This window comes from Megalopta genalis, chromosome 15 (assembly GCF_051020955.1).
Source record: "Megalopta genalis isolate 19385.01 chromosome 15, iyMegGena1_principal, whole genome shotgun sequence".
NCBI lineage: Eukaryota > Metazoa > Arthropoda > Insecta > Hymenoptera > Halictidae > Megalopta > Megalopta genalis.
Window position 1 is genome coordinate 2174771 of NC_135027.1, and position 23468 is coordinate 2198238.

Genomic DNA, 23468 nt, shown 5'->3' on the forward strand with positions numbered 1-23468 from the left:
GGTTTCGTCCCGTGGAAATGGCAGAGCGGGTGCTAGGCGAACTATGTCGCGATTTAATCGCGTTCCCGCTCGTAGAATGCCGCCGCGACGCCGAGAGGCGAAGAGGAACGCGACACGAGGGATTTTCCTACGAGGTAGAACCGCGAATCTCACGATGAGATGAAGATTTTAATTCGACCAACGGCGCTTGTTCCCTGCGAAGGTGCGCCTTGTTGGCGGAGAAATAGGTGCCCTCCGTGTTCGGCCGTCGCTTTTGTAAAACCGTCCTACGGTGGCGGGAAACTCGGTCTACTTATTCCTCGCGCGAATATCGTCCGCGAACACGGCCGGCGTGTATTTATGCATTCGCGGCACGCGTGAGCACGATACACCGGAACGCGGCGAAATCTGTATTTTTAACGCGCTGAATTATTAATAGGCTGCGGGTGTTTATGCGAATCCGCGTTCCCCGTTCGGCACACAGTTACATTTCTGCTTGATTACCGGGCTCTTTAGCTCGGCCGTAAAATTAGAATGCGAATGCGCCGCTTGTACAACCGTCTGTAATTACCGTACAGTTTCTAAGTCGCGCCCCATTCAATGGTTATGGCAATATCGATCGCTTTGCAATCGAATGACGCAGCGCGATACTACACTTACCGGATTTAATTCTAGGATTCAGGCTTAAGATTCGTTTACTTTAGTATTCGTTCATTAGCTTATATTAGGCTTAAAATTCGTTCCAAGATCTCCAATAGTTTAGCTATTACACTTACAGCGCGATATTACACTTACGAGATTTAATTGTAGGATTCAGGCTTAAGATTCGTTTATTTTATTATTCGTTCATTAGCTTATATTAGGCTTAAAATTCGTTCCAAGATCTCCAATAGTTTAGCTATTACACTTACAGCGCGATATTACACTTACGAGATTTAATTGTAGGATTCAGGTTTAAGATTCGTTTATTTTATTATTCGTTCATTAGCTTATATTAGGCTTAAAATTCGTTCCAAGATCTCCAATAGTTTAGCTATTACACTTACAGCGTGATACTACACTTACGGGATTTAATTCTAGGATTCGGGCTTAAGATTCGTTTACTTTATTATTCGTTCATTAGCTTATATTAGGCTTAAAATTCGTTCCAAGATCTCCAATAGTTTAGCTATTACACTTACAGCGCGATATTACACTTACGAGATTTAATTGTAGGATTCAGGCTTAAGATTCGTTTATTTTATTATTCGTTCATTAGCTTATATTAGGCTTAAAATTCGTTCCAAGATCTCCAATAGTTTAGCTATTACACTTACAGCGCGATATTACACTTACGAGATTTAATTGTAGGATTCAGGTTTAAGATTCGTTTATTTTATTATTCGTTCATTAGCTTATATTAGGCTTAAAATTCGTTCCAAGATCTCCAATAGTTTAGCTATTACACTTACAGCGCGATACTACACTTACGGGATTTAATTCTAGGATTCGGGCTTAAGATTCGTTTACTTTATTATTCGTTCATTAGCTTATATTAGGCTTAAAATTCGTTCCAAGATCTCCAATAGTTTAGCTATTACACTTACAGCGCGATATTACACTTACGAGATTTAATTGTAGGATTCAGGTTTAAGATTCGTTTATTTTATTATTCGTTCATTAGCTTATATTAGGCTTAAAATTCGTTCCAAGATCTCCAATAGTTTAGCTATTACACTTACAGCGCGATACTACACTTACCGGATTTAATTCTAGGATTCAGGCTTAAGATTCGTTTATTTTATTATTCGTTTTTTAGCTTATTTTAACCAGTTAGCTGTGTTCGACAAGCATACTGATCACGGAGAAGTGGCAGTATTTTGTGTCACGACGAGTATTCTCGTCGTGCGTAAAAAGCAGTGATCATTGGCTATTTAAATTGCAATTTTAGCGAGAACAAAAATATATTCTCAAATTTCAAGATATTTAGAATATTCTGAGGCCGATCCTACGCGAAAGTGTTTACATTGTTATCAAAATAAGATTAGAAAAGAATCACGATATTGGCGTTCGACGTTGAAAGTGCAATTATGTGCTATTCCTTGCTTTGCCAAATACTACTCTACATCAGCAATTTGAATTTTTAACTTTTATAAGTATTTGATATTTCCTGCGTTTCTCGTTTATTATGTATGCAGTATATGTTAACGATAAGCGAATAAGTAAATATTAGCAATGAAATCGTTAATTTTATAAAATAAAACCGTCTTTTTGATCCAATATTTTCACAGCGACGCTTACTCTGTGTTCGACGAGTATACTCTGTTTTTCTACCGGAAAATGCAACATCGTTCGTTCCATCGAGTTCGTTCGGTCTTGCCAAAAATAATCATTACAAAGTCGCCGAAATGATTTCTGACGAAACTAAGACTTCTTCCGAAAGTCGAATTTTCCGAAAATTTGAGAGCAGCTGCGTCCGATCTCGCGCAAAGCTCCGGAGAAAAATCTGCAGTGAATAAATTGCTCGATTTTCTCGAACGGCGTGGAACAAACGAACCGGGTTGCACTGAATGGCAAGCCGAAGTCGGACACATCCCGAGGGGCTAATTGATCGTGGAAGACCGAATCAAGACAAACAAGTTCGGGCTCGGAATCGACTGGGAACCGTCTTCGGGTTTCCGGGTCGCGGCCAATTCTCGCGCGAGAGACTGAGCTCGGAGCACCCTCTCTCCCTTTCCCTCTCCCCCCTCTCTCTCTCTTGCTCTCTCGAGTGTCTAAAGTGGCCGGATTAATGGCCGGCTGCTTACGGAGCCGTTCCAGGGCGCAGTTTATTCGGAAGAAATTAATCGGCCGCCTAGCCGCGGCGGAACGGCCACGCCGGACGGGAACGCATTTGTTTCGCGATGAATGCAGCCCGCCCTTCCCCCCCGATCTCGGTTGCACCCGAGCCACGGTCCAATAGCAATTCGGTGGTTCGGGCTGCGGTTACGTAAGCGAGTCGGGGAAGGAGCCGCGGGGGTGGGCACAACTCCGGAAGGGGTGGAAGAAGGGGTTGTCTTTCACTCGATTTAATATTTTTCCGGGCTGTCGATGCTCGACGCTCCTGTCGGCGGCAGCCCTGCGACCGCCACGCTCGATCGCGGAACTACCGCGACGAGAATGACGAAAAGGATTTGCTATTTTTTAGCTGTCCGATGGGCTCGCGAAATAATCCACTTGAAAAATGCGACGATCAACCGGCCGGCTGGATAATGTCGAGTTAGATCTGTGACGGAGATTTCGTTTGCAAGCTGCTACATTTCTCCGTGGTGCGCCTCGAACAACGTAATACGCGACCGCCTGTCGATAACCAATGTCGAACAAGAAATATCAAACTACGGCAAGCGACGTATACAACTGTTGTCGCGAAATAAAAGCTGTTGAATCGACTCGTAGCGATAATAGCAATTTTGGATTAAAGAGGTGTAACACCTTGAACCTGACGATTGGATTCATCGAGTAGATCTGAACGGCTCAAATGTACACGCAAAAATGTTCGTAACATCTTCCGAAACGTAATAACTTTTTTAAAACTCAACCAAATGTCTTGATTTCTTTTTTAGATGATAGAGGGACTGGTCTACTAGACGATAACTAAAATGCTTTTAATTTTTCTGTTACTTGGGATGACAAAAAAAAGCGAAGAACTCTCGTTTTTTAACTTTTCCATCTGAGCCTATAACGGAAATTTAAAGAGTACCCTTCGTAGATCGCGAGAACATATGCGTGCTGAAAATTTGATCAAAATCGGTTGCTATGAGTTACAACGAATTAAAGATGGCAAAAATCGGTAATTTAGAAATGCATTTTGGTCATCGTCTAATCCCGCTATCATTTAAAAAGAAAATTCAACTCGTTCAGTTCAGTTTTTAAAAAGTAATTGCGTTTTTAAAGTTGCACGAATACTTTTGTGGGCCACTGTACATGGCTCAGGTAATCTTCTCTGAAAGGTTAGATTATTCATCGTGCAAACGTTAGCACAATCGAGTCGGAATTCCGCACGTTTCTTCATCGAACTTTGAATTCGAAAAAAGACCGATCAAAGTGCCGTGACTTGAAATATACTGATATTATTTCGAAGCGAAACTCGGCGTGCGTCATCCTCCGTAGTGACCGAAAGTACCTTAAAAATATCAAAAAACTACTCCATCTGCACGCGCTAAAAAAAAATCGCGAACACAGCCCATTCCCGAGGCCGCCGAAAACGAGGATCCTTTGTCAGCATTGTTCATTTTCCGTCGACGAGTCCGACACGATTTCAGTTGGATAAACTAGCCACCATTTCTTTTTTTCGAGCACTGTGCCGCATCTTCTGAAAAATTAATTGGCAATCCTCGGCTCATTCTCGCCATCGGAGATCGGCAGATTCTCTGGGACGGCACCCAAGGAGCAGAGATTTTTCTAATTCGAGCAACAGATCGCCGAGGCAAGCGGAAAGAAGTCCACTCGCTCGGAATGTCCGAAGTTCCGATCGACTAGATATCTCCTTACAGCCGATGGACCGACTATGAATTCTAATTAGAGAGCCCGGCGAGAGAGGGCGGCATCCAATTAACGGGCCGGCGGGCGTAAAAACAAATTCCGGTCCATGAAGCAGCGTCGAGGCCAACGAGCAGCTCGGTGAACTCCTCGGCAAGGTCCCCTTCGCTTATTTGACCGCGGCGGTACCTCCTGCCAAGTGACATTTGCGGCGACCATATTTTAATCGCTGGTTAATTGTAAGTAACTAACGCGTTAACTCCTGCTTCGCAAGACACTGCTGGACTGTTACGGAACGATTCCAAACGATTCAAGTTGTTAACGCGTTGCTATACAAATAACTTAGAATTCAACTTCCAATTCTTTATTGGCTTACTTGAACGCACTATGGTTGCTTTTTCAAGAGTGACGAAAGTCGCTGTTAGGATTCTCGAGGAAAACTCAGAATGTTTAAGAGAGGTAAGCATGATTAGTGCGTGGGAGGGGGAGAAAAGGGCCCTAGGACCGACCAGGGTCCTTCGAATATCGTCACTGATAGAGTCAACAGCGTGTAAAATACATAATCATAACTTATTGCAACAATAATAATATCTAGTAGCGTGAACAACAATAATTATACTAATAATTATGATGATAATACTAGCATAATACTAGTTATAATAATATTAATAAGATTATTATAATATAATAATATTAATGTTATAATAATATAATATTAATAAGAACAGAATAATATTAAAAAGATCAAAGTAATTATAATAATAATAAAAATACTCACGAAGGGGGATTATAAATAATAATAATAATAATAATCATGATGGAAGAATACGATAAATACATAACATCGACCAATAAATGTTTCGAAAGCGAAATGTACCCCGGATTAGCTCTGGCGCAGACAAAATGTTAGCCAATGATCAATCAACGGCGAATAATGAATAATTAAGAGGCTGCTTCAGCGGAAACCAGAGGGAAAGTTGCAGAGAAGACGAAGAAGAATAAAATTAGGGGGCGGGGGGGGGGTCTGGCGCGAGGCAATTTTCCCAACGAGGTTACAAAAATTCAAGTGACGTGCATCCGCGAAAAAAATAGGTTATTACCTCGTCGTCGGCAGGGCCTTTGTGCTGATAAAAGGCTCGGCTCGTCAGCGGAACGGTGGAAATTCAAAACGCCGCGGCTCCTGAGCCAGGCCCGGCCCGGACCGGCCCGGCGGACTCGTGTAAAAGTTATCGGGTTTAATGAGAAGCTTCCGGAATATGCAATAGTCGCCTCTGTCCCATTACGGATTCTTTTGTCCGGCCGGAACACGGGCTCAAGTGCGAAATGAGAGTTCCTGAGAGGCCCTGCGGCCGTTCCAGGACCTGTCGAACACTGAAAAATGATCCGTCCCCACTCGCTCCGATCCTACGTTGCTTTATCTGCGTCTCTATAGCGTCATAGCAACGCATAAAAAGCCTCGGTCGTCTCTGCGAGTGTCGATCAATTTAGTGAGTGATAGTCTTTTGTCTGCAATATTGCTCCCTAATTTCTGATTCGAATAATATTATATGAGCTTTCTGTCTGCTAAATGATACACACAGCATCGTGTAACTGTTGGGGTAGGCTCTGATTCGATGCCAAAGAATAAGTGGAAGGTGTAGAATAAATATTTTTGATTGGGTCCTTCGTTTTCGAAAAAATCGACTCGAATAAAATCTGCTCGGTGCACGCACACTCGACCGAAGTTCAACTCAACGGATATCACGCACACTGTAAACTGTTTTTATATTAATAGTTGTGTATTAATTGCTTTTATATTAACAGTTTTTCTATTATTTTTCAATACGATCTCCAGAGCAGTCACCGCTGGATTTTTATTTGTGGAATCGTGTACAGTTCATCGTGTATACCGACGAAATATGGAATATTGAACAGTTAAAAAAGAAAGAATTACCATACCGTTCGATTAACTAAAATTGTGAAACAACCCTTTAACGTACGTAAAAATGTGATTAGAGAAGCACATATTACGTGAGAGACATCATGGTAACAATTCTCGTCCGGTAACAAAATTTCACTAAAATTAAATAAAAGATTTATCTCGATTTTTACGGAAACAAAGTTCTGAATGAAACAAATTTCTCCTATTTTCTCAAGCTATTTTTTGTCGTAGAATCAACTCCTATCCGGCTGTACCAGCAGTCACGCGACTATTTATCATTCATGTTTACATTTACATAAACAATTATTTTATGTTCCAACATAAAGCTGGTCCCGTAGCATGTGGGAACCACACTTCAGGAACAGGTTCCGCACAGAAAAACAATAAGAAAAAATTCTTACAAACGTACGTCCTGTTTGACTTTGTTTTCCAGTTACGAGTTTCTTTCTTAACAAACTGTGCTTGCTCGCATTCGCAGCAACTCGTCTTGACTCGAAAACGACGTTGAATAAAACGCACGTTCGTGTGAACTCGTTCTTATTGTTTCCACGAGTAGGATCTATTTCTCTGAATCGGGGTCCCTCATGCTACCTATAATAAATACCACATGGTATTTTCTGGTATTTTCCAACCATCGGTATCGTCGTTAATCGCCCTAATCCATGCACTGCCTTTACGTAAAATTAGACGCGCCGTTGTTCTCGGAAAGCGTTCAACTTCCGTGACCAATAAACCGAAAATAATAATAATAGAAAAGCATCCCGCGCGTTTTCAGAACGATAAGCTTCGTATAAAACGGCCGCGCTGTGCTTACGGGAACAACCGAAATCGTGTTCGCAGTTTTAAAACAGTTGTAACCGCGAGCCAAGTGTACCATTCCGGAAGAACAACAGCCGCACCACTTTTAAACGAGACTTTATCCCGCGGAACGTTCTCGTTAACTTTTAAAGTAGATTCCGCGAGAGATACCGGGCCTCGAGAAACCAGATCTACGCTTTATTATTCGATCAAGATTACTCGGCCGGGATCCGCCGTCGTTTCTTCCCCGGCGCGATATTAAAATACTGTAACGGAATACCGCGAGGCCAGCGGGCGGGGTGCGGGGATAAATGAAAGCTGCGGTGGTGAATGAACAGGCAACGGTCCGACAAAAGACGACACGATTCGCGGGGGCGGCTTATTACGCGAGAATTTTAATATATCCTCGTTGCAGCGTCAAGCTGAAGGAGCCACTCGCTACCGAGGCTCGCGAAAGCTTGAGAGTCGTAATTTTTATTCCCCCGCGGAAAAGCTATCCGATGTGGCGGGCTGTTTCATTTTTCTTTCTCTGCCTCACCCTCTCCCTCCCCTCTCTCTCTCCTTCTCTCTCTCTGTTCGTCTCGCGCTCTCTCCCCTTCTCGCTCCCATCCGGCCGTGCCGTAAAGAACACAAAATGACGATAAAAAGCCGCGATACCGGAGCGTTACGTTCTAATTTACGAATACGATTATTCCGCGCTCGTAAATGAATTTCGCTATCGCTGCCGTGCGTCGACGGTCCGGGAAAGAAATACCGACGCGGTTCATGGAATCTCGTTGCGAAACGCCTGCTCTGAACCCGTTCGGGCTTCCTTGCAGAGATTTAGCAAAATTATTCGCGCGTTTCTTCGAGCAACTTCGTCCAAAGATTCGCGATGTTTGTATTCCTCGGTCCGCGAGTTCGCGCAGTTTTGATTTCGATTTATATAAAATTCCCGTATTTAATAATTGTTCGACCATAGTTCCAGAATTCTGACAGTTATAGTTTTCTCTGTTGCGCGATTCTTCGCGTACGCGTTCTCGCGCGAATATCGAAGCGAGCAATTTGTTGAAAACCGTGCAACGCGTCGAGCGGACAAGAATAAATATCTCCGTTATGGTTTGCTCTACGATCGAATTCGTAACGAGCTGTTCAATTTTTCAAAAACCATGAATCGTCGAACGAACATTCGCGATTGCATCGTACGTCGAAACGTCGGCAATATTCGCGCTCGTCGATTCGACGCTCCGCGGCTTTCGGAAAACTCGAATCGAAATGAAAGAAATCGACCTGTTATATTACAGCGACCTTTGCAAAATAATCTACGAATACGCGAGTCCGCGTGAGGACAAAACCCGAGATCTACCAACGAAGTATCTTTATCTCGGATCTCCGCTTTCACGTAAATTAACCCGTGGGTTGCAGGACCGTTTCGAGAACACGCCCGCGTATTCGTCGAACCGTCGCCACGTGAACGGCCCTGAAAAAATGTTGCCCGGAAAATCATTGTTACGGGGACGTATTGTAATTTCGTTCCCCGCCATAATTACGTCGCGGCTCATCGTATCGATCGCGACCGCGTCTCGCGGCGGCTCGCGAAATTACAGGTCGCCGATCCATTACAAGGTTTTCCACGGCGGCGCATTCAACATCTTATTTACATATTACGAGGCGCGGGAGCCGTCGCGTAGTGTTCGATACGCCCGTCATTGATTATCCGTGAAAGTTGCATACGTGTTCGCGCGTTGTAATGGTTCCCCGTCGGTGGCTCGGCCCTCATGAATAGTTGATGTCGCCAATAATACGGCGGATAACGGAGTAGAATGTTCGTCGTCGCCGTGAATCGCGCGCTGCACGTGTTGCAGCGAATCGATACCGGCCGGTGGAGCCGGTTTTTCAGTGGAAATTTCGTCGGACGGTATCGGACGCCATTACAATAATCTGAAATTCTATCAGCCGGCGTTCGAGGCAAACGAATGCCAAGAGGATGGTCTACGATGTCCCCCTCCCCCTCCTCCCCCGCCTGTAAATCATTGGAACAACGTGAAACCAGATACAGAGAGATACTTGACGACGGTATTCCTTATACTTCCACGAAAACTCCGCCCGTTTCGGGCCGGCCGCGAGTTGAAGGAACAGAACGACGTATGTACGCGCTGCTCCTATACATATGTATCCGCGTATATCGTTGCTCGACGACGCCGGGGGGTACGCTTCCGATAGTAAAACCGATCGGTGGAGCGCTCCCAAAACTTACGAGGCATCGCCGGATCTCGTCGACGTGCCAGGGAAATTGAGTTCGCGTACCGAAACCCGCCGCCTACAGCCACCGGGAACACGCAAATTTTATTTCGAACACTTTTGGCCGAAATCCACGATGCAGTCGTTGCGCGAAGGAAATAAACGGCGACGGCCGACGACGTTCTAACGTGCGGCGACTCGACGGTTCCGTTCAGACGGAACCGGCTCCTAAAAGATCCAACCGATGACTCTCGATCCGTTAATCCCGTCCAGAGAACGTTCAGACAACTTTTTAATACTTTATTCCGCGATTTTCCAACAATTCACGCTCATTGATTAGAAATTAATTCGTTAGTGTACAGGGTGCTCTAAAATTATTCTACAAGCGAGAAATTAGGAGTTCCTTAGGTTATTTTTCCTTAGCGGAAATGCGATCCGCCGCTTCGTTTGCGAGTTATTAACGAGAAACAGTGACCAATGAGAGGTGAGATTAGCGGTCGAAGCCTAGTTCCGCTCATTGGCTCAGTCGCCTCGCGCCGGCTGATCTCGTCTCTCATTGGTCACTGTTTTTCGTCGATATCTCGCAAACGAAGCGGCGGATTGCATTTTCGCTGAGGAAAAAGTTACTTCGAATGACCTCAGGAACCCGTCATTTCCCGCTTGTACAACAATTTTGGGACACGCTGTATATTAGCTGTCTCGTAAATTGGGTTCGCTTAGGTCGTCTTGATAAATTCGCCAAGAGTCGGACGAAGCCGGGCTAATTAACGTACACTTTGTAACGGTCGAACAGCGAAATGCTGTTCGGCGAATAGTTGAAATAGTCGTGGAAACCCTATGGAACGGTTCTCCGGCGGGGAAGAGAGAGAGAGAGAGAGAGAGAGAGGGCGAAATTTCTTGGTTTGCTATTGAAAAGAGACCATTGACATTCCATCGGGTCATTCTGCATCGGAAGACATTTGAACAGGACTGGCAGCGTCGACGACAATGCCAGATCGTCGGAACGGTTCCCAAGCAATTCCGTGTTTAAACCGTCGTCACGTCGACGGCAGCGATCTGTATGACGGCGATGTAAACCAGCTGGATCACGCGCGTCTTCGTAAGAGTTTACAAGCGCGCCACGGAGCATCAACGGAGACCATTTACCCGTCCTGTCGTTACAACGAACGTTGTTACCCATAAGTATCAGTCCCTGCACCCTCTGCACCGCCCGCCGCTCGGTCGCGTTCACCACCGTAAACAGATTACACCCGTTCTGGACACGATGTAAGGGAGGTTTCGGAAGGATCATCCCTTTACGACCGGGCCAGTCGTTCGATCGTGGATCATCCATCCCTTCGAATCGAACGGTAATGGTGATTAAATGCATGAGATTCGACCGAACGGTGCAATACGCTGCGATTTCTGTTGCTACAACCGGTCGGTCGGATGTGTAGGAGTGAATCTTTTTATTGCTACGGTCGTTCTCCTGCGATTGCCTTCGTTTCTTCATTTCGTGATGCAACTAAGAGCTACATCGGCAGAAAAACACGTCGATTCTACTTGGGAAATGCAGTTCCGCAAGTGGAAACGGGGAACAATGGTCAGAATGTTTAGTTCGGTTTAAATTTATTTCAGACAAGAAGCATAATTTTGACGCTAGTTTCGAATTTAATACTGCTTTATTTTGCAGATCATAGATGGAAGTTTATTGGAGCAGCAAGTAGAAGCGATAGGAAATGGTTGTTTAAATTCCATTGTGTTCAATCAATTCTTAACAATTGAATTCTATGGAAGACGTTCTGGATACTTTCTTTTAGCGGCTGTAAGAAGAAATGTCAAGCAGTGGTCAGACATAGCAATCTCAATGTTGGTTTGATCGACAAGTGGACAGAGAAGGTACTAGTCAGACATGTGACTTCGATTCTATGGAATTGGATGAATTATTCACGATTCAATTCCATGCAATACATTCTGTATATGTATTTCCTGTTACAGAAAGTAGAAATGTCGCCCGATGCTCGGACCACTTTTCAATGTTGCTTTTACGGTCACGCACATAGCTTCTTAAATTTTCAATAGGATAGCGGGATCTTTAGTTTATTGTCAAGCATAAATAATTTTATTAAATCGTATTTCAATTCAATTACTTCCTTATTTGTTAAAATTGAACATGTAGAAGACGGGAAGTTCTTAAAATACCACAAAAATTAGTTAAATAATTTGGCAGGGAATTCGGGAAATCTTTTGCAGAGTTTACGAAGAAGCTTCAGACAATATCGAACGAATGAAGATCGCGATATTCAGTAAAATAAATCGCTCTGAGTAAGATGTCATAATTAATTAACTATATTGCCGTTGATAGTCGTAAGTGGAAATATCGAGCAATGGTCAGACAAGTCCAAAACTTTGCCAAAAAGAGAAGAAATATGATTCCTCATGAAAATATCTATTTGACAGTGGAATTATCGATACAATAATCGCCGAAGTAGTCTAGGCAACGGCTGATTCCGCTAATTCCCGAGTCTCGCGGCAGCATAGTTCCAAGTGGAATATCCGTTCATGGCCGGACGGTTAGCGCAAGTTCTCCTGCACTCAGATTAGCGTCCCGGTTCCGGGATTCGGAAGGCCGCGGAAGAATTTCCGTCTGATCGCACGCGGCCGGAAGCGGAGACGGCGACGGGAGGGTGTAGACGCGACGGCAGAAACGGAGGCAGAGCCGAAGGCAGAGGCGAAGGTGGAGGAGCTCCAGGAGCCCCGGGGTTAATTCGTGCGGGGGCGGGGCTCCGCGAGCAAGCACGACTTACTGTCACGGGGCACCGAGCCCCGTCTCCCCCGAAATTTATTAGAACTTGTAACGGATAATGCACCCCGGAGATACAAGTTCGCTGCTCGTCGCTGGTACGCGCCGCGTCGGGCGCGAACTTAATCGCATTAGGAGATTGAAGCACGTCCGTACCCGGGAGGCCGCTCCGAAACTTAAACAAATGGCCGACCCCTCGCGCCATCTCTCCCCCGTCTATTTACCCGGGCTGCTTAACAGACCTTTCGAATTGTTCCGCCCGGCCAACGAAATCGTTTGCTCTTCCACGTCGCCGGAAACTCAGACGCCACCTGCACTCCTCGAAAACTGACGTTTTGAGAGATTATACTCCGAGTCTTCCCAGAACATTGCTTGGCTAGTCGAACCGAGAATTCCCTCCGCGCCGTCGCCTAAACGGGCGAGCTACTCACGCAACCGCGTTCCTCCGGGTTAACGTTCACGAATTTTATTCGGCGTCGATCAGATCAATTAATAATCTTCCCTCGACTTTTCAGCAGCGGCGTTCGTTTCCGTCGACCAGGAATTTCAGCGGTTTCCGATCGAATAACACAAAAAGGTTTCAGACTTTTCCAATAACTTAATGCGTGCACTGGATTGGAATGATCCGCGGAGACAGACTATACTTTTCATGAATTCGAGCTTGTTTATTGCCGAAAGTTTCGCTGTTAAACCTTCGCACTCGGACGTGACCGATACGATTATACATTCGTGTCGAAGTGGCAAATACATAAGCGAAGACATAAAATCCGATTTATCGATTCCTACAAAATTTTCAGATAGTAGAATAATTTTTATTCGAACGCAACTTCGTGTAGCAAGATCACAATCTTTTTGTTCGCTCCGAATAGCTGATAGATGTATCAAAAAAATGTTCCGTTCGCTAAGAGTGAACGCATTCAATTTTACCGTGAAGCCTCGCGATCCTGTAATAAAGATTTAAACCCCGACAAGTTCAACATCCCTCCACCGTAAATCGAGATGCGATCACAGGTTCGTAAACTCTTCGATTATCTGTCGACTTCTATAAATTGCTGCTAAATGCGATCATCGATAAACAGAACAGGTTACGCCAGTTATTCCAAACTGTTTCGAAGCAATTTCTTCCAGCGACGCCGGCGATACAATCAACCGTTCTTCAGTTCCGTTTCTCATCGCAATCGGCTTCCAGAAAAAATAATGCTGCTCGTTGCACCGGGAGGCGATCGTGCCGTGACAATCTGCGCCGGGCCGAGCCTCCATCGATCACGGTTTAATTATACGCTTCTATTTCCGCCTTCCGGTTCGCCGACGAAAGAAACTAGTCCGCGAACGCCGGACCGTCCCTTTCCCCTCTGCCCTCTCTCCCTCTCCCCCTCTCTCTCTCGCTATAAATTCTGCAAATGTTTCAGAAGTCGGTCCCTTTGCGACAAAGAATCCCTTAATTACAGACTAATGAACGGTGTAACTGCGAGGAAGAGACGAAGGAAAAGGGGCGAGCTTCCGACTTTATTTCCACCCGGACTGGGAAGGCCGATGGTTAAAGGAGCTGCTCGTTGAACGGCCGGCGAGTAGAACGGCCGCTTTTATGTTCGAAACACTTTAATCGGGCACGAGTCCTCTCCGCTGCTGCCGCCGCTGCTGCTTGGGCCGGTACCCTTTTAAGTGTCCGCTGAAATCCCGGCACTCTCTCCGCGAAATATTTCACGACGGCCGTGTACCTTTGTCACGGATCCACTGGACGATCCTGGTAAACAGCCCGGCAAACGTGAATCGGCCACCCCGACCAACCCTTTCTCCCCTAACGAAGTGTCGGGAATAGTCTTTAGCACTGAAGGGAAGGTTAGCGAATCGGAGAGCGTGTTCGAGGTTACTATTAATGCAGTTTATTGAATTGCTATCGATGAGCGCGGGCGCGACTAGCGTGACGTCGTAGGACTAGCAACTTAGGACAGACTGAGCTTTTTGAGTTGCGCGTTTGTCTCTTTTATAGTGGAAGAGAAGAAAGGAATAGATGGGCTTTCGTAGGAAAGGAGAAACTTGGGAAAGTCCCGTGCGGGTCGAGGTGTCCAGATGTGAGGAGAATTGTTTTATTAGGGGTGCGTGATTTTTAGGGAATTTTGAGGATTAGGAACGGTACTTGTTTTATTGCTAGCGGCCGCGCTCAGGTAGAGGGATGCGACGCCACAAGTCGAATTTAAGTTACGAGAGAATTATCGTGCGCTGCGATTCGCTTCTCATTTTTAAGCAGAGCTGCGCGTTATTCGAGTTGTTTCGAAGACATATTTGTATAAGATAAATATTCGAATATTTTATTCGAACAACGATTGTTCGTTCGTCATGAATTGTTCTGTCTCTGAATTCGAATAATTCTCGATTTATTCGAATACAGTAATGTCTCCCTTACTGACGCTCAGATTGGACAATTTCGGAAGAGGAGATACGATTATTCGAGCCTTGCAACTCGTTTGTTATAGTCGTTGACAATCGATAACCGTAAAAAACGAGCCGCAAGACTCGAATAATCGTATCTCCTTTTCCAAAATTGTCCATTTTTGTGGACAATCTGAGCGTCAATTAGGGAGACATTACTGTAGTTCTTTATTTATTCGAATAGAATTTATTCAAATTTATTTATTCGAATAATTCATTATCAATTCGAACAGTTCTTTATTCTTGAAAATTTGGACGTTGTCAGCATGACAGTCGAAGCGTAAATGTGTACAGTGCTGCAAGAATTCGAATTTCGTTCAATATCTGAAATCATTATTATTCTGATACTCTAGATAAATCGATTTTACAACGCGATCGATACAAATCAGCGTAGATTTAATCTAGCACTTCAGTCGGAAGTGTTCTGTCGTCGTGGCACACTCTTGTTTCTCCGATTAGTGTTGATAACAGGATCTCGTAAATCGACAAAAACGAATGACACTTTTATGTGATTTTTACGACGAGGAATACTTTGTCCTCCAGAAATCTCGTTCCGTTGCTTAAACTTCATATCCCGGCAATGAGCACTTCACGAGGATTCAGATGATTTGTCCGACTGCCGGGCACCGCGGAATTTCCCATTAAATTTCCTTTCCACCGAAGTTGTTTCGCCTCGGTTTACCGAACACGAAATTTTTCCCGGTGCTCGCCGAAAGTGGCGGGACACCGTGGAAACGTTTGCTTTGGGTTTACGACACCCAGCGAAATTCTAGCTATATAAATTTTCACTTTCCTCGGTCTATTGCCTCCGGAATCGTCGGACCCGGGCTCTGATCTGGCTTCACGCGTGACCAAGATCAGATATATCTGACCGCAGAGGCAGAGAATCGTGGATAGAAGGGATTTCGAATACGTCGGGGCCGCGCCGAGAGGTAGATGGTGTCCAATATCCAGGATTGTCCTATCGTCCACTATTTTCCTGCCTGCGCGGCTCCGAGAGGTAGATTTCGGCCAGATAATTGCTCGGCGGTTTCGAACTGTCCTTACTGTGTCTACCAATTTACCGAAATGATCAATTTGCTTGTAACAGACACGGCCCGAAAAAAAGGGACTCGCCAACGAAATACGAAGCACGTTCCGCGAGGGAATTTTACAGGCCGCTGTGCCCATTGTCATTCACACCAGACCACGCTTTTTGTCGGCGCAGATCGACGGGAAAATTGGGATCCAAATTTCTTCGTTAGAAACTTCGTTTTAACGATACGGTAATTTCTCGCCGAGATGTTCGGAGGTCGGAATTGAAACCGGCAGATCTGAGGATACTAAGTCGCGTTTATTCGGGCCTCGCGGCACGTTTTATAGTTATTTCAACGATGGATTTTCAACAACTGTAAATACGAGACGCAAGAATAATCGAATGATCATATCTTCACTTCCCAAATTGTAGAGAAATTACTATACCTATCAGGTAACTCGTAGCTCCGCGGTTTTTCTACTTGATTTCGACGACTCCCAGCATCGCCGTAGCAATAAATTACATAGGCGTAGGACTAGCACAGGGAAATTCACAGCAACCCGAAATTTGGCGTTTCCGGGAGTAATTACCTTAATTAGCTTTTCTGTAGAATGACTAGAAATAATCGAGAAATATTCGAAGCAGTTCATTAGTATTGAAAACACCAATTATAACAACGTTATAATTTTTGTTCCACGTGGCTTGAAACGTGAATAATAATTGAATAAAGCAACATGGTTGTGATAAACATTTCATAATATCACAGTAGCGTAATTCCATAGTCGCATACAGACGATAACAATAAACTGCATGGAATTGATTTTTGCATGCAGCTTGCTGTCCGACTGCATGTGCAGTTAAGACAAGAAAAAGCAAGATCAATTTCAAACGTCACATTTCCACGACAAATATATTCCTCGAAAGACAATTACGTACACTTCGGATCGTACATCAGCGCGTACAAATTGTGCAAGTTTCGTTACAAAAATTACCAAAAAATCAAAGCCGAGGCAGCGATTTCCCCGGATGCACATTTCTCGCCGAATTTCCAAGAGGACCGTGTCTCCGCCATTTCTGCCGCAGCACCATCGATCGTGGAAACGGAAATATTTTCGGAAAAGTCGATCGGATCGGCTCGCCTCGGGAAATACGAAGAAAGTCCATCGCTGCGACACCTCGGCGAGAGCGTTCTGGTTGCGGGCGTCTCCCATGGAATTAAGGTTAAAGGATCGCTCTTTTTAAAGTCAGTGACGGAACGACAAACGGTCGAATGAGATTACGGGGCTTATGGGGCGCACCGTTGGAATTCGCCGTTTCCACGGACCGCGCGGGTATCCGGTCTTCCCTTTTTCTTCCGTTCCCTCGAACAGCGGCAAGCTAATCGCGTTAAAAGATTGAAGCAGCAGCTCCCGGAGTAGCCGGGGTCAGAGACGGGCAGCCTGCGCTCCCATCCTCGAGTATTTGTCGCTCTTCATTCGTCACCGCTCGGGAAAAATCCAAAGGGGGAAGCGGGGGTGGGTGGCGAGCTCGCGGGCCTGGGTCCCGCGTCCCAGTCTTCTGCGGCTGCGAGATTGTCAGCCGCCGTAATAGCGCGGCCGTCGCAGCTAGACGGTGAATTACGGTTGAGAAAGGTACCGGCGAATGTTAAGGAAGATTCATTTCCGTCGCTCCTTTCCCACGTCTGCGGGGACTTTCGCGAATCCGGGATCTGCGAAATTCCTGCGACCAGAATGCCGGGCGTAATTGTGCGCGATGCCGTCCACGAACCGTTCGACTACATTATTAAACTGCGAATCCCGATGCAACCGAACTATTTTCATTGCAATCTTAAGTACACCTTAAGAATATCTTGAAAAGTCTGCCCACGGGATCTCGTCGCGCAGACTTTGCGTTGCGATGATTTGTTGGGAACGCTTTTGAATCATTAAACTCAATAGGAGACGTTCTCGGTGAATTGTTCATGGTCGCAGCGCCGTATTCTCGCAACTGCTAATTAACATTACGAAACAGTCGATTTCTTCTGCTCGCGAGATTTCTTCTTCAAGTATGCGATCTCCTCCACTATGTCATCCCACATTTTTAGCACTTTCAATACTTCGTGTATGATCTAATAATTTATTACTGTAAGTATTAGGTCTACCGGAAAGTTCTGTCCGTTTTTGAATTGAAATATAACACAATTTTCGTACATTTAATAATATTTATTGTAGAATATACTTTCCATCGTTACTTATGACTTCTTGCCAGCGTGATGGCAACTTGTAAATGCCATTTTTAAAAAATGATTTATTTTTAGAGGCGAAGAGCTCAACTAGTGCATGGTTGACATCAGCTTCGGTTTTGAATTTTTTTCCTGTAAAAAGTTTTGCAAAGAGAGGAACAAGTAATAATCGGAGGGTGCTAGGTCTGGGGAGTATGGCGGATGTGACAGAATTTGCCAGCCTAGCTCTGCGATTTTCTGACGAGTCGCCGAAGCAGCATGTGGTCTGGCATTATCATCGGTAGCCATGTTTTCACGATCGCGTCTCGCTTAATAATGACACGAGACATCTTTGTTTCAATTACTTTCCGGTAGACCTAATATTTAAGATCTTCAGTTTAATTACGATCGCCAAGAAATCGCAAGTCCCTTGACATACCAGAACACACACACACACACACCGAAAGAAAAGTTCAAGAGACTATACCAACATTTCCACGTGTTTGCGACGTTTCCGGTGCTTTCTACCTCGGCGATAATTGTTTCCTCGGGAACGCGCGCAAGATCCGGGCGAAATTGCGTCTTGCCTCGGCTATCAGGAGCAGAAACCGCGGCAGAAAAATGAATCCGGCGTCCGCCGAGCATTACGTTTAATCCGTGTCAGCTGTTTAACGCGAATCGCCTGTTTTGCATGTTTCATTAGCGTAAACGCCGTAAAAGCATCGTGGTTCGACAAGCTGCGGTCGGAGCGGCGCGGTCCAAGGAGAATTCGCATGGAAATCCGGCTGACGAACGGGGCCTCGTTACGAGCAGAAAACGAAAGGTAGAGGGACTTCCGGGTCTTTATATTCCCGGAGAACTTAATCCACGGATGACCTGCCATAAATCCGTTGCGCGGCCAGGCGAGACGGGGCGAGGCAGGCCGGGGGACGAGGCACGGCTGGCATCAACAGTCCCTAATAAAGCGGGGTAGATAGCGAGCCGTCTTAATAAACCATTAGATCCGCGACACGGGCCATTATTCTTGCATTACATGTATCCGTGGCACGGATGCGACCGCTTAATGGCGCGCGCCGAGCCGAGCCGAGCCGAGACCCGCGCCGTTCCGCGCTCGGCTTTCACGCTCGCGAGCAGACGTATCTCGCGCGAACTTACGGCCGACTTCAGTCAACACGCCCGACTTAACGCGATAAGCTTATCCCGCGAGCTGTTCCGCCTGTTCTTCCCCGTCAACCTGCTTCTCTTTTCATTACGATACCTCAACGATTCAACCAGCGTTAATTATCTCTTGATCAAATATTCGAGGATTTCAGGAAAGCGAGACCGAAGATTTTGAGAAATACAGCAATGTCTCTCTAATTGACGCTCGGATTGTCCACAAGAATGGACAATTTTGGAGGAGGAGACACGATTATTCGAGCCTTGCGGTTCGTTTTTATAGTTACGAATTGTCGTCTGCGGATCTTACGGATTCCGAAGAGAATTGTGTAAGCGAAATTTAAAATGGCTGGACATTATTAAGAATTTAGGAACGTTAATTACAGTAAGTTCTCCCTAATTGAGGAATTGTACACAAAAATGGACAATTTGAGAAGACGTGACACGATTATTCGAGCCTTGCGGTTCGTTTCTATAGTTACGAATTGTCGTCTGCGGATCTTACGGATTCCGAAGAGAATTGTGTAAGCGAAATTTAAAATGGCGGGACATTATTAAGAATTTAGGAACGTTAATTACAGTAAGTTCTCCCTAATTGAGGAATTGTACACAAAAATTGACAATTTGAGAAGACGTGACACGATTATTCGAGCCTTGCGGTTCGTTTCTATAGTTACGAATTGTCGTCTGCGGATCTTACGGATTCCGAAGAGAATTGTGTAAGCGAAATTTAAAATGGCTGGACATTATTAAGAATTTAGGAACGTTAATTACAGTAAGTTCTCCCTAATTGAGGAATTGTACACAAAAATGGACAATTTGGGAAGACGTGACACGATTATTCGAGCCTTGCGGTTCATTTTTATAGTTACGAATTGTCGTCTGCGGATCTTATGGATATTTAAGAAAATTGTGTAAGCGAAATTTAAAACGGCAGGACATTATTAAGAATTTAGGAACGTTAATTACAGTAAATTCTCCCTAATTGTGGAATTGTACAGAAAAATGGACAATTTGGGAAGACGTGACACGATTATTCGAGCCTTGCGGTTCGTTTCTGTAGTTACGAATTGTCATCTGCGGATCTTATGGATATTTAAGAAAATTGTGTAAGCGAAATTTAAAACGGCAGGACATTATTAAGAATTTAGGAACGTTAATTACAGTAAATTCTCCCTAATTGTGGAATTGTACAGAAAAATGGACAATTTGGGAAGAAGAGATGTGATTATTTGAGCCTTGCGGCCCGCTTTTATAGTTGTTGACAATCGGTAACTGTAAAAATAGACCGCGAGGCTCGAATAAACGTATCTCCTCTTCCCAAATTGTCCATTTATGTGGACAATCCGAGCGTCAGTTAGGGAGACATTACTGTAATAATGTTTACAGTAGATTCTGACGGACTCCGCGTCCGCGGCTAAAGATTCAGATAGATAGATCTCAAAATTGAACAAAAACGAAGCGAATCGGTTGATCGACATATGCATAAAACTGGAATACAAATCCATCGTCTTGAATTTTGTGGTGATTACCGTAATACTTGCTGAAGAAACCCTGGCTCTCGCAGGGCAGAATTTCCCCAGCAGGCCTCTTCTAGCGTTCAGAGGTGCAACCAACGATCGGGGTCTCCGAAAAAGCTATCGCAAAAGTTCGCCGGTTCCAGTGACGCGCGGGGATTAATTAAACAGAGGAGCGCGTCCGAAGAGCGCGACGGCAGTAGCCCTCCAATTAGGAGCAAACAACGAGATCGATAGCGACCATAAACCTCGCGGCGGACGAACCTCGGTTTCTTCCCGGTTGAGTCGCTTCTGGGCCGGGTTGCCGGTTCGTTTTCAAGCCAGAGATCGCCGGGACGTGGAAGAAAGTCCCGAAAATGTGTCGGGAAAAGGAGAAACGTGGGAATGGAAGAAAAACGGAAACACCGTGAAGTTGCGCGAGTCAGCTACGTGCATCGAACTGTCGGGCATAGAAATCCAATCTTGGACGGCGTTTTGTAGTGGGCAACGTAAGCTGGTTCCGAGGGGTTCAGGATAAGGGTGGGTTTCAACGCTGCATAAAAGGCAACCGTCCGGTCTCTCCTGCTCTCTCTCCCTCTCTCTCTCTTTCTCTCTCTCTCCTGTCGCCGCATCCTGTTCCCTACCCTCCTCGCGTGTCTACCACAGGATATACTGTGAAAATACTCTGACTTGAAATTGCTTATACCGCAGGACTCAAAAGTGGCCGAATCTCGGATTCGGGGTTCCGAAAACTGGTTTTAGCAACTCGATTTCTTGATATTTTCAACGATTGTCTCCTCGAGCTAGGGCATCGTCAACAGTTTTTCGGGTAATAGTTTACAGTAGTTCAATATTCAATTCTCGGACTGCGGTTACCGGGTCACGTTGTCCGAGCTCGAATCGTCAAATAATTATTCACCTTTCGGCTATTCAGTTAAATAAGTTGCTGTTACACTGGAAACAACAGAAAAGCCGCTGAGTTTATGTTAAGTGTCTTCAAAATATATATTTTGAAAAATTGATGAAGATTATAATATATAATTATATATATTAGATATCATTGGAATAATATGTAATTATATATATATATATATATTAGATATTATTAATTATATACACAATATATAATTATATATATTAAATATTATTAATTATATATATGATATATAATTATATAGTTGTGAATATAGTTCTCCGTCCGAGGGTTAAATAAAAATATCATTGTAATTGCTATCTGTGATTTTGTGCAGCAGTTGGTTCCATTTCAAGAATCACTGAAGATGAATGTTGGAATTAGATTGGGAATTCTTGTGCTTTTAGAGCAGATTAAATCGTTCGCTCATATTATTAATTTCATCGATAACTCTTGGAACGTTTTAACAGATTGCTGGGTGTACGTGTCACCTAGCTTGACGATCTCCAGGCAGAGATTTTATTTGATCAATTGAAAAATTAAAAAGAAAATGCGATTTTCCTGCATCTCTATAAATTCCGAATTAATCTTACAGAAGTCTATATTCTTATTTTCATAGTCGCGACTATCGGCCGTATTCGATGTCCGAAAAAATTCAGAAATGAACAGCCAGATCCTCGGATCGAGCGCGAATAATTCGCGCAGAATGCTTCGTAGGATACGAGGCGATCATAGTGATCGCGAGAAGAGAAATGCGCCGTCGTTTCGTCAACGAACGAACAGAATCCAACACCGTCCCGCAACGGTGTCGATATCCACCGCTGTCGGTGACCCGATAGGGCATCCATCTCGATTCCCACGTTTTCTTTTTTTTTCTGGAATCTATAGCACGGCCGCATTCGCAGGATCATCCGGTATAATCCTGCAACATTAGGAACGCCCCGTAGCCGAAGCGCAACGACGACGCCGACATAGAAAACCGAGTGGCTTTTATCGATTAGAAAATAGAATCAACGTCAGCCGGTTAATCGAATGCTTCAAACTCCCGGATCGTCCTAGATAATACGCGCACTCGCCGGAGGAATTACACAGAATGGATCTAAGGCTCCTGCTATCACGGCCAAGTGCCTTTCCTGCAACCCTATCCTATAACCTTTCGTGACCGAGACGAAGAAACCCGAGACTCCGCGTTCGATGAATTTAGATTCGGCTCTATCAACGACCCTGACAATCGTTCCCGGCAATCAATCGATAGATTCAACCTTCTCGAACCAATTCAGGCCTCCATTGATCCCGCCGCTGCTATAAGAGCCGGCATTCGAACGCGTACTTCGGAAATAGCTGCCGAAGATCCGAGCAGGCCTTTGGTCATTCCCGTTCGACGTTTTAATACAATCGAGTCTTGCTTCAGAGCGGATCTGTGGATCTTTATGCAAGTAGAACTGATCGTTGACTGTTTTCTAGTAACCGGGAGGCGGCAGAAGTTCGGAAAATGTTTCATTGTAGAAGCGGAATGGAAATGCGCGAATACTATAAATATGTAATGATCCGTGATCTTTGATCGACGAATTGAATAAATACTGTCGCCGATGGTCGGGATAATATTGATCATCGTTTCGGAACAAAAGAGGAGTGTTTCTAAATCGTGTCTCGTGTAGGGTGGTGGATCCGGTTACCGTAGGGTGACTAATTGCTGTGGTTTGTTTTCTGGTAGAATTAACTTTATATATATCGAATAAGGCATAGTAATTCTTAGCTTGCGATCACCATGTTATTTTGACACAGGGTATTTAAATTATCGTCTGATTAGCAATTTTTCGGCGATTTGATTAAATAAACGGCAGTCACTAGAAATCACAGAAAGACTAATATAAGTAGACTGCGGATTTTATGCATTTACGAGAAAAATGACTAAGTCAAATGCAAAACTAAAAAGACAGAAGAATTTCAAGATATCGTTGCATTATCTTCAACTAATTACAATTGCTAAAAGAGGAAAGGTATTTTCATCTAACTCATATCTCTCACGATTAACTTAGACAATTTTCATATAACCTAA

The 23468-nt window shown here is 44.5% G+C and overlaps 1 protein-coding gene across 1 annotated transcript in view; it reads right to left on the minus strand.

Annotated features, from left to right (window-relative positions):
- The window catches only part of Octalpha2R (alpha2-adrenergic-like octopamine receptor), a 231563-nt gene that overhangs the window by 202702 nt on the left and 5393 nt on the right, over positions 1-23468 (minus strand). The gene's annotated exons all lie outside the window — the stretch shown is intronic.